General features: G+C 38.3%; 1 long non-coding RNA gene across 1 annotated transcript in view; it reads left to right on the top strand.

Moving 5' to 3' along the window:
- LOC134353778 (uncharacterized) overlaps positions 1 to 4,062 on the top strand; it is a 76,427-nt gene extending 72,365 nt beyond the window's left edge. Inside the window, exon 3 of the long non-coding RNA XR_010019678.1 lies at positions 3,476 to 4,062. This is a non-coding gene — a long non-coding RNA (uncharacterized LOC134353778). The remainder of the gene's footprint in view (positions 1 to 3,475) is intronic.
- The last annotated feature ends 7,552 nt before the right edge of the window (positions 4,063 to 11,614 follow it).

Raw genomic sequence — 11,614 nt, forward strand, 5'->3', positions numbered from 1 at the left:
ATCTCTGTTCTAAATGGACGTCGTTCAATCCTGAAGTCATGCCCTCTTGTCCTAGACTCCTCTACCATGGGAAATAACTTTGCCATATCTAATCTGTTCAGGCCTTTTAACATTTGGAATGTTTCTATGAGATCCTCCCCTCATTCTCCTGACCACAGGGAATACAGCCCATGATCTGCCAGACATTCCTCATACGGTAACCCTTTCATTCCTGGAATCATTCTCGTGAATATTCTCTGAACCCTCTCCAATGTTAATATATCCTTTCTAAAATAAGGAGCCCAAAACTGCACACAATACTCCAAGTGTGGTCTCACAAGTACCTTATAGAGCCTCAACATCACACCCCTTCTCTTATATTCTATAGCTCTAGAAATGTATGCCAACATTGTATTTGCCTTCTTCACCACCAACTCAACCTGGAAACTAACCTTTATGGTATCCTGCACAAGGACTCCCAGGTCCCTTTGCATCTCTGCATTTTGAATTCTCTCCCCATCTAAATAATAGACTGCCCATTTATTTCTTCCACCAGAGTGCATGACCATACATTTTCCAAAATTGTATTTCATTTGCCACTTCTTTGCCCATTCCCCTAAACTATCTAAGTCTCTCTGCAGGCTCTCTGTTTCCTCAACACTACCCGCTCCTCCACCATCATTGTATCATTCGCAAATTTAGCCACAAATCCATTAATACCATAGTCCAAATTACTGGCACACATCGTAAAATGCAGTGATCCGAACACCAACCCCTGTAGAACTCCACTGGTAACTGGCAGCCAGCCAGGATAGGATCGCTTTATTCCCACTCACTGTTTTCTGCTGATCAGGCAATGCTCCACTCATGCTAGTAATTTCCCTGTAATTCCACGAGCTCTTATCTTGCTAAGCCACCTCATGTGTGGCGCCTTGTCAAAGGCCTTCTGAAAATCCAAGTCCACCACATCCACTGCATCTCCTTTGTCTACCCTGACTGTAACTTCCTCAAAAGGTTGCAGTAGATTAATTAACCAAGATTTTCCTTTCAAGAAACCATGCTGGCTTTGGCCTATCTCGTCATGTGCCTCCAGGTACTCCGTAATCTCATCCCTAACAATCGATTCCAACAACTTCCCAACCACTGATGTCAGGCTAACAGGTCTAGAGTTTCCTTTCTGCTGCCTCCCACCCTTCTTAAATAGCGGAGTAACATTTGCAATTTCCCAGTCATCCGGTACAATGCCAAAATCTATTGATTCTTGAAAGATCATCATTAATGCCTTCACAATCTCTCCAGGTGCTTCCTTCAGAACCCAAGGGTGCATTCCATCAGGTACAGGAGATTTTTCCACCCTCAGACCATTAGGCTTCCTGAGCACTTTCTCAGTCGTAATTTTCACTGCACAAACCACTTCACAGACACTTTTGAATGTCTTGTACACTGCAAATGTCTTCCACTGTGAAGACTGATGTAAAATACGCATTCAGTTCCTCTGCCATCTTGGAGTCTCTCATTACAATATCTCCAGCGTCATTTTCTATTGGTTCTAAATCTACGCTTAACTCTCTTTTACCCTTTATATACCTAAAAAAGTTTTTAGTATCTTCTTTGATATTAGTCGCCAACTTCCTTTCATAATTTTTTTTTCCATTCTTAGTTCCCTTCTGCAAGTTTTTATAAGCTTCCAATCCTCTATCTTCCCACTAGCTTTGATTTCCTTGCATGCTCTCTCTTTCGCTTTTACTTTGGCTCTGACTTCACTTGTCAGCTACGGTACTGTCATTCCTCCATTCGAAAATTTCTTATTTGGAATATATCTGTCTTGCACTTCCCTCATTTTTCGCAGAAACTCCAGCCATTGCTGCTCTGCTCTCCTTCATGCTAGCGTCCCTTTCCAGCCAACCTTGGCCAGTTCCCCTCTCATGCCATTGTAATTTCCTTTATTCCACTGAAATATGACACATTAGATTTAGTTTCTCCTTCTCAAAATTCAAAGTGAACTCGATCATATTGTGATCACTGTTCCCTAAGGGTTCCTTAACCTTAAGCTCTCTTATCATCTCCGGATCATTGTGCAACAGCCAAACCAGCACAGCCGATCCCCTAGTGGGCTCAACAACAAGCTGTTCTAAAAAGCCATCCCTTAGACATTCTACAAATCCTCTCTTGAGGTCCAGTACTGGCCTGGTTTTCCCAATCCACTTCCATGTTAAAATCCCAACTATTATCATGACATTGCCCTTCTGATATGTCCTTTCTATCTCCTGCTGTAATTTGTAAATCCAGATCTCAGCTGCTGTTTGGAGGCCTCAATATAACTGTCATTAGGGTCCTTTTACCCTTTCCATTTCTTAACTCAACCCATAGAGACTTCTACACTTTCCGATCCTATGTCATCCCTTTCTAATGATTTAATATTATTTCTTATGCACAGGGCCACACCAACCCCTCTGCCTACTAACCTATCTTTCTGATACACTGTATATCCTTGGACGTTCAGCTCCCAAAGGGACGGCCAAGGCTGGTCCAGGAACTGATCCAAGACTGTGCGGAGAGCTGGTGAGATTGCATTTCCTGTAGACCTATTGTGGCAATAAGCAACTTGCAGAGGGATCAGGTCTTTGCTTTGGCAGGAGTTGATTCTAGCCATAACAAAACCTCTCAAAGCACTTCATCACAGTAAATGTGAGTGCAAGTGGGTGATAGTCATTTCTTCTTTGGCACAGTCATGCTTGTTGCCCTTTTGAAGCAGACTACAATACAAATAATAATATGAAGACTACATTCCAAATTTTCAACTTAAATAGAACTTAAGTATCAGGATTGAAAGAAGCTACAGGAAGTTGTAAAATCAGTCCACTCGATCATGGGTACTAGCCTCTGTAGTATCCAAGACATCTTCAAGGAGTGGAGCCTCAGAAAGGTGGTGTTCATTATTTAGAACCCCCATCACCCAGGACGTGCCCTCTTCTCATTGTTAACATTAGGAAGGAGGTACAGAAACCTGAAGGCACACACTCAGCGATATAGGAACAGCTTCCTCCCCTCTGCCATCCGATTTCTAAATGGACATTGAACATAAACACTACCTCACTCTTTTTATTATGTGCTTGCACTATTTTTAGTTTAACTATTTAATATATGTATACTTATTGTAATTCATTTATTTTTTTCTATATTTATCATGTATTGCATTGTACTGCTTCTGCTAAGTTAACAAATTCCACAACATACAAAGTGATATTAAACCTGATTCTGAACTGAAATTTTAGTTCATTGTTTATTGTAACCTTTGTGTTGAAGAAATATAAAACAATCAAGACAGGAGGATGAAAGCTTTTGGGTTCTCTTGGATTATCTCTGAAGGATTGCAATGTGAATAAAGACTTATATATTTGCCAGTTACAGCCATGTGGCTCAGTTTTAGTCAACATTAATATTTCCTGGTCTGCACCCCTAACTGTACTGGCCCCTGTCTTGCTTGTGATTTCAGGCTGCATGATCCAAGGCTTGGTCAGTCACCAGCGGTCAACGTCAGTATATGCTAAATTCTTGATATTACTCTCACTTCTTAAAGTGGATCACCAGGTGAAGAAGGCTGTGATTGACTGCCAGAAGGTACAGAAGGAATATTAAGACCAACAGCAGCAGATCAAATAGGTGCATGTCTCCCACTCTGCACTGTTTTTAATGCTTTTAATTGATGACTAAACTTCTAATCTGTAGCTTGTTTAAAGTTTAATGACTGAACGTTGTCCAAACTTCATTTCTGACAACTTATGTCTGGGAAAACTCAGGGTGTAACCCCAGGAAACATATTTGTCTGGCCATAACTACAGAGCTCCACAAATAAGAGACAACATGGAGCAAGAAAAACATGTCTTTTTTTGTAAACACGAGGAATTCTGCAGATGCTGTACCTCTTCCTAGAGATGCTGCCTGGCCTGCTGCGTACACCAGCAACTTTGATGTGTGTTGCATGTCTTTTTTTGTCTTATTTTACAAGTTGATGACCATCAGGTCAATTAATGCAATATATATGCAGCCAATGTTAAAATGCTTGGCAAATTCTTTTGAAAGTTGAAGTGAATTTAATACAGAATTACATAAAAGCTATATGTTTGACAACATCTGCGAAGTCAATAAAGGAGTTCAAGACTAATGAGTAGAAATCTTAAGTAAATGGTGTCAAGACATCATTCTTATAACCAGGAATAAAACCAAAAAATTGTTGGAAACAATTAGCAGGTCATGCAACATCTGCTGAAGCAGAGTCCATATTTCACCTGAAGAACTCTGTTTACCTTCACAAGAAGTTGAGATGCTGTCTGACCCATTATGTTTATCTAGCATTTTGTTTTGGATTTTTTTTAGATTACTAGCACCTATAGATTTTTAACAAAATTGTCACTATTTCAATCAGCGAGCCATCCTACCCCACCCATCTAAACTCAGTGAGGAACATGCTTTCAATTTATTTATGTGCTTTACCAACTTATTTATTTAAATAGTTGTAGGTGCTGAATAAATTAACAGTCTTAAGTTTCAATTATATTCCTTCCAATATGTTTGTCTCAGCCTGGAAGCAGATTCAGACTCTGCCTGCAATAACAGCCAATTCAACAGCACTAATAATTCAGGGAGACATCAATAATAGATTTGATAACATTAGTAAAAGAACTACCAACCCACCAATAAAAGGACAAGATCAGTACCATAAACAGATGAATTGGGTACAAATAATAATAATAATAATAATAATATTTATTGTTCCCAAGTGGGAAATTCTTTTGCTACAGCACAAACATTTAAAAGTACACTTGGCAATGTGCAGACTTAATGAAGAGTGAAGTACCGAATAATAATATACACAATAATAATTTACCAATGTACAATAATATGCAATAATAATGCAAGAAATAAAAAAACAGAGATTATTGTACTATGACGTGTATTCTCCTGTCGCACAGAGGTGAACTGTTGTATATGCCTCTTGCATTTGGTAGGAAAGATTTTCTGTAAAGATCCTTGTGACAGCGAAGCTGAATGAGTCTGTTCAAAAGGGTGTTTCGCAGCTTATTCAATGGGTGATGGAGAAGATGTGCCAGGTTGACAATAATGGCTAACAGTATGTTTAGCGACCTCCTCTCCACCATTAATTCAAAAGAGTTAGTAAAGACTTCAACTGCAAAAATTATGTAGAATCGGAAACCTCAATATTGAAGGAACACATAATCAACAGATCACTGGAGGTTCACAAGAACCACCTGTAATTAAAAATGATTAAATCCACAGATAGTTGAGGAATTAGGACCACTAATATTTGCAAAAAACAGAATCTCCACTATTAAAAAATGAACAATATCCAAGACCACCAATAAAGTGCAATCAGAACTAAAAATTAGAAATGCACAATAACCATTGCTACCAATAATACTGGAATCAATAGCACCCAAACATTAAGATAACAAGTCATCCTAATAATCACAAAGCAGAACTGTAAATAACAGAAGTTCCATTCACAAACCAGTATGGGCAGCATGATACCATAGTGGTTAGCACAACTCGTTACAGTACCAACGGCCCAGATTCAATTCCTGCCACCAACTGTAGGGAGATTGTACGTTCTCCCTTTGACCACATGGGTTTCCCCCAGGTGCGCCTGTTTCCTCCCACAGTCTGAAAACGTACAGATTGGTAGGTTAATTGGTCATTGTAAATTGTCCCTTGATTAAATCGGGGAATGCAGGACTGCGTGGCTCGAAGTGCTAGAAGAGCCCACTCCGCATTGTATCTCAATAAATAAATTAAAGCCTAAAGGAATCAGAATGCCTAAAAGTGAAGGAACCCACAGCACAACAATCATAGAACAGAGAACAACATTTATATTGGATGCAGCATCACAAACGGGGGGGGGGGGGGCAGGGGCAGTATCAACACCAACCGAGGAGTCAGCATTAACAAATAATACAGAAGACATATAAATAGTTATGGACAGTAATAAAGGGGATATACAACTACACATAAATGTAGTATGCAACATGAAGGAGTCAGTTTGAGCTTGATCCAGCTCTCCATACACTCACCTCAGTGTTAATTCTGTGGCCACAATTACATTTTGCAGCCACCTGTTGCTTCTGTGCTGGAACATCTGTGACCATGACATCCCAGAGTGGGCACAAGCAGCACATCAGCCTTGGGGCAGTGTCTGAGCCCAGACCCTTCTGGCAGCCTTTTGACTGCATACTGACATGAAATGCTTTTAAGTGACTGATTGTAAAAGACAGTTACAGGCATTTCAAAAGGATATTATTCTTCAGATTTTTCTTTAACTAATTTTTAAATCCATATACTTAAGTGTTAAAAATTAACAGAAACACTGTCATTAGGTGCAGAAAAGTATCCAGTCCACTTACGTGCTCAGGTCTTCGGTACACCACCCCAAACTTAACAGGTGGTGTGTGAGGTCGCTGGTCTCTGCAATACAAAACACAGTGCAGAATTTGGCTTGTGAGTTGCTGTTTATGGCACAGCTGCTGGCAAAACATAAGCATGGTTAATGGCAAACCAAATCAGTGGATACTGAAGGCCCACAGACCACATGATTAGTGGTAGTACTAGTGAAAGGGAGATGAGACAAAGTGAGACAGCCATTGGTGTTTGGCTGTGCTCTGGGTGAGGATCCTGGTGTGCCATGGGCTTGAACACCAAGTGGAGTGTTACATACCTCAAGGAGATCTTGTGAGAATAATGTAATGGTCTTTTGAAGGTCCCCTGATGTAATTTTCCCGCTGATGCGAGGTCACGTGAGGACATGTTCACCACGAGTATAAAAGGGAAGACCTTAGATGACGCAGTTAGTATTTAGTTTTTAGTTTTCCAGCTAGAACGTCAGTCTGTCTCCGTTTCTGTTGCGTATTTATTTTATGATGCAGTTGCATTTTTAAAACGGAGTGTTACGTTCTGTTGCAAAGTACAATAGTGCTGGACTGGCAAATTCTGCTGGACTTGTTGATGTACCTTTTTCCAGCAGTATTGGAGAGTGAAGACTTTATTGAAGTACAGAATATGAAGGATTAGGAGAAGTCGGGAATGTTCAGCAGTTTAATAAAGGATCGACTTTATTGAGTCTTCGTTGAAGAAGTAGCGACCTGCTCGAAGATAACGCTTGCCAAAAGAGAAAGGAAGTTCATGCAAGGTTTGCTCTCTAGAAATTAAGGTCAGTTGTTTTAAGCCGTTTATTTTCTGCATCATGAATCTTTTGGACAGAACCAGCAGGAAAGTGAGCGTCTATGAAGAAATCCTTCTCCAGAGAAGTCTCTTCCAATCGAATGTATAAATCTGTTGGACTTTCGAATTTACCATTTTAAGACCTGTATCTGACTTTACCGCTTTAAGAACTGTTTTCACATTTACCGCTTTAAGAACCAGTAGTGAGTGGCGGTTTGTTGAAAGGCCGCATAGTGGTTAACTTCCGGTTAAGGTTTTCGTTTTGTTTTTTATTGTTTATCCGTGTTTAATAAATGTTTGGTTGTTTTTATATAACCTGTCTTGATTGATATTCATTGTTGCCGGTTACATAACATAATTTGTGGGGGTTCGGCCAGGAGATGTTCCAATTTTGAGTTTAAGTGCTGGTAATTGCCATTCTGATTTGGGGAAGGGAAATACCCGATTTTTTTTTAGTTTGATTGGTGTGTGAGTGGTATTCGGCAGCAATGAATGTTGACGAGTTTATGGACACACCTGACCCAGTGTTTTTAGTGAATGCGAGAAAACCTGTTGTATTGGAGATTGCTAGGAAGTTGGATATTAAGGGAATTATGAAGAATACCACAAAGGCTTTAATACAAAGAAAAATTGCTGAACATTATATCAGCTTGAAAACGTTTGATGGTGAGGTGTTAGATAGGTTTCCAATGAGTAATCTGGAAATACAGTTACATCTTGAACAGATAAAGTTTAAAGATTTAAAGTGGAAATGGCCGAAAAAGAGGCTAATTAAAAAAAAGGAATTTGAAGAAAGAGAACAAAATAAATTAAGGGGATTTAAAGAAAGAGAAGTTGAAAACTAGGTGAAATTTGAGTTAGAGATGTAGAAATTAAGGATGGGAAATCAGTTTTCTGGTTCTAAGAAACAGTTTATTGCTAGTCGTGAGGTTATTTTGGCTCCTCCATTTAATGAAGCTAAGTGGACAAATATTTCCAGCACTTTGAAACTGTTCCTCTGACTTTAGGGTGGCTGAAAGAGTATGGCCAGTGGTGTTACAAAGTGTAATTAAAGGCAAGGCACAACAAGTTTATACAGCTTTAAATGCTGAGCAAGCTCTGGATTATGATATTGTTAAACAGCATATATTAAAGGCATATGAGTTGGTTCCAGAAGCGTATAGAGAAAGATTCAGAAATTTGAAGAAATAAGTGGAAAAAACATGTGGAATTTGCCTATGAGAAATCTGTGTGTTTTGAGAAATGGGTTTCCTCTAAAAATGTGAATGGGGAGTATAATAAATTAAAAGAGTTGATTTTACTTAAGGAATTTTAAAGAAGCATTCCTGTTGAAATGAGAACATACTTAAATGAAAGGGACACTGCTACATTGCGGGAGACTGCTAAATTAGCTGATGAGTATGCTTTAATTCAATAAGAATAAACTTTCTCCAGGTAGAACTTTTAAAAGGAAAAATGGCACAGAGAGTCAAGGTAAACCAGAAATTAAATCTGAAGTTAATGAGAAAAGTAAGACATGTGAAGGAAAGACATTTTGGTATTATTTGTAATTATTGTAAGAAACCTGGACATGTAGTAGCTAACTGCTTTCGATTGAAAAAGAAAGAGAAAGAAGCTGTCCCAGATGCTTGTGTGCAGCATATTGAAACACCTGTAAATTCACAGAGTTTGATAAATACTAATGAAGATATGTCAGAGTCTGACCAAGTTAAGAAGGGATATGAAACTTTTATAACAGAAAGATTTGTATCCTTGAAAGAAGGATCCAATTAAGTACCAATAAGAATACTTAGAGATACTGGAGCTTTTCAATCACTAATATTAGACAGTGTGCTAAAGTTTAGTGATGAGTCTAACATTGATGAGGTAAATTATATAAGAGGAGTTGGGAGTGCCCTTATGCCAGTATATTTACATAGAGTAAATTTAAGGTCAGGATTAGTTACAGGCGTTGTTAAAGTAGGACTACAATCCAGTTTACCTGTGAATGATGTTTCTCTTTTGTTGGGGAATGACTTAGCAGGTGGACAAGTTTTTCTTGAAGCGCATTTGACAATAAATCCAAATTCTGAGGAACCACAGAGGGATTCTAACACAGATTCTTCCTGTGTTATCACGAGAGCTATGGCTAAAAAGACTGATGTACAGACTGAGGTTGTTACCCATGACTGTTCAATTCAAGATTCGGATTTTGAGGGTGTATCAGGAACTTTCTTACCTACATTATTTGATCAGGATTTTGGTGGTAAATCTGACCAGGAAGATTTGTCTTTATCTTGGAAGGAGATAGTAGCAGAGCAGGATAGAGATCCTGAGATAGTTAAATTAAAAGAACAAGCTCTTCCAGATAGTGAAATTGAAAAAGTGCCAGTAGGATATTATTTTGAAAAGGGAGTATTAATGAGAAAGTGGAGATCACCTACAATTCCTGCTAGTGAGGAATGGGAAGTTAATCATCAGGTAATAGTTCCTAAAATTTATCGAAATGAGATTTTAACTATGGCTCATAGTATTCCTTTGGGTGGTCATTTAGGTGTAAAGAAAACTATGAACAAGGTTTCTAAACATTTTTATTGGCCTAGTTTAAGAAAAGATGTGGTGACATTTTGTAGAACATGTCATACGTGTCAAATTGTGGGTAAACCTAATCATGTTACTTCAGTGGCCCCACTGCAACCAATTCCAGTATTTGATTAGCCGTTTTCAAAAATCATTGTAGGCTGTGTAGGTCCTTTGCCAAAAACTAAAACTGGACATCAATATTTATTAACTATTATGCGCACAGCATCTAGGTTTCCAGAGGCAGTACCTCTTAGGAATATAACAGCCAAAACTGTGACAAAGGCTCTTATAAAATTCTTTACTTATTTTGGGTTGCCTGTGGAAATACAAACGGATCTAGGTAGTAATATTACGTCTGGATTGTTTCAGCAGATAGTTTATAAACTGGGAGCAAAACAGATTATTTCATCAGCCTATCATCCAGAATCACAAGGAACCTTGGAGAGATTTCATTCTACGTTAAAAACAATGATTAGGGCATATTGTGTGGAAAACGAAAAGGACTGAGATGAAGGAATACATTTACTACTTTTTGCAGTAAGGGAGGCAGTACAGGAATCATTAGGTTTTAGTCCTTTTGAACTTGTGTTTGAGCATAGAGTTCGAGGACCTTTGGCCTTGTTGAAGGAACAGTGTATTAATAAAGAGGTACACACTAATTTGCTAGATTATGTTTTAAAATTTAAAGAAAGATTATATAAGGCCTGTAGCTTAGCAAAGAAAAATTTAAAATCAGCTCAAGAGAAGATGAAGACTTGGCATGATAAGGAAGCTAGGATGAGGTCATTTAAGCCTGGGGATAAGGTGTTGGTTCTTTTCCTGGTGCAAACAAACCCATTACAAGCTAAATTTCATGGTCCTTATGAGATTAAATCTAAGGTAAAGGATGTGGATTATGGTATAAAAACCCCAGATCGAAGAAAGACAACACAGCTGTGTCATATAAATATGATAAAACCATATTATGAGAGAGAAGCTGCTACTATGACTGTTATGATCAATAATGAGTCTGATCTTGATAAAAACTTAATGGATGATTCATCTGAAACTCATTTTAAACCCAACATTATTTCAGCCAGGTTACCAAATTCAAAAATTCTAGAAAATATTGATGAAAAATTAGCTCGTTTACAGCCAGAGCAGAAAGAGCAGATGAAACAGTTAACTTTTAAATATGGAGATTTATTTCCAGACGTCCCTAGAAGAACCACCATAGCTACATATGATGTAGATGTTGGAGATGCAAAACCCATAAAACAACATCCGTATTGAATGAACAGGGAGAATTGTGAACTTGCTGAACAAGAAATTAAGTGTATGTTAGAGAATGATATTATTAGACATTCAAATTCGAATTGGAGTTCACCATGTGTTATGCTGCCTAAGCCAGACAATAGTATTAGGTTTTGTACAGATTACAGGAAGGTGAATGCTGTGACAAAGACTGATGCATATCCAGCCCCTAGGGTAGATGATTGTATGGATAAAGTTGGACAAGTCAAATTCCTTACAAAGATTGATTTGTGAAAAGGTTATTGGTGTGTTCCATTGAGAGATAGAGGTAGAGAGATTTCTGCATTTGTAACCCCATCTGGGTTATATGAATACAATGTTCTTCCATTTGGGATGAAGAATGCACCAGGTACTTTTCAGAGGATGATTAATAGTGTGATTCAGGGATTAAATGATACAGATGCCTATATTGATGATTTAGTTACAGGGAATTATACGTGGAAAGCACATATTACTGCGGTGGAGAAACTATTTGAGAGACTTTCAAAAGCTAACTTAACTATTAACTTAGCTAAAAGTGAATTTGGTCATGCCACAGTGACTTACC

Source organism: Mobula hypostoma, chromosome 11 (assembly GCF_963921235.1).
Source record: "Mobula hypostoma chromosome 11, sMobHyp1.1, whole genome shotgun sequence".
Taxonomy (NCBI): Eukaryota; Metazoa; Chordata; class Chondrichthyes; order Myliobatiformes; family Myliobatidae; genus Mobula; species Mobula hypostoma.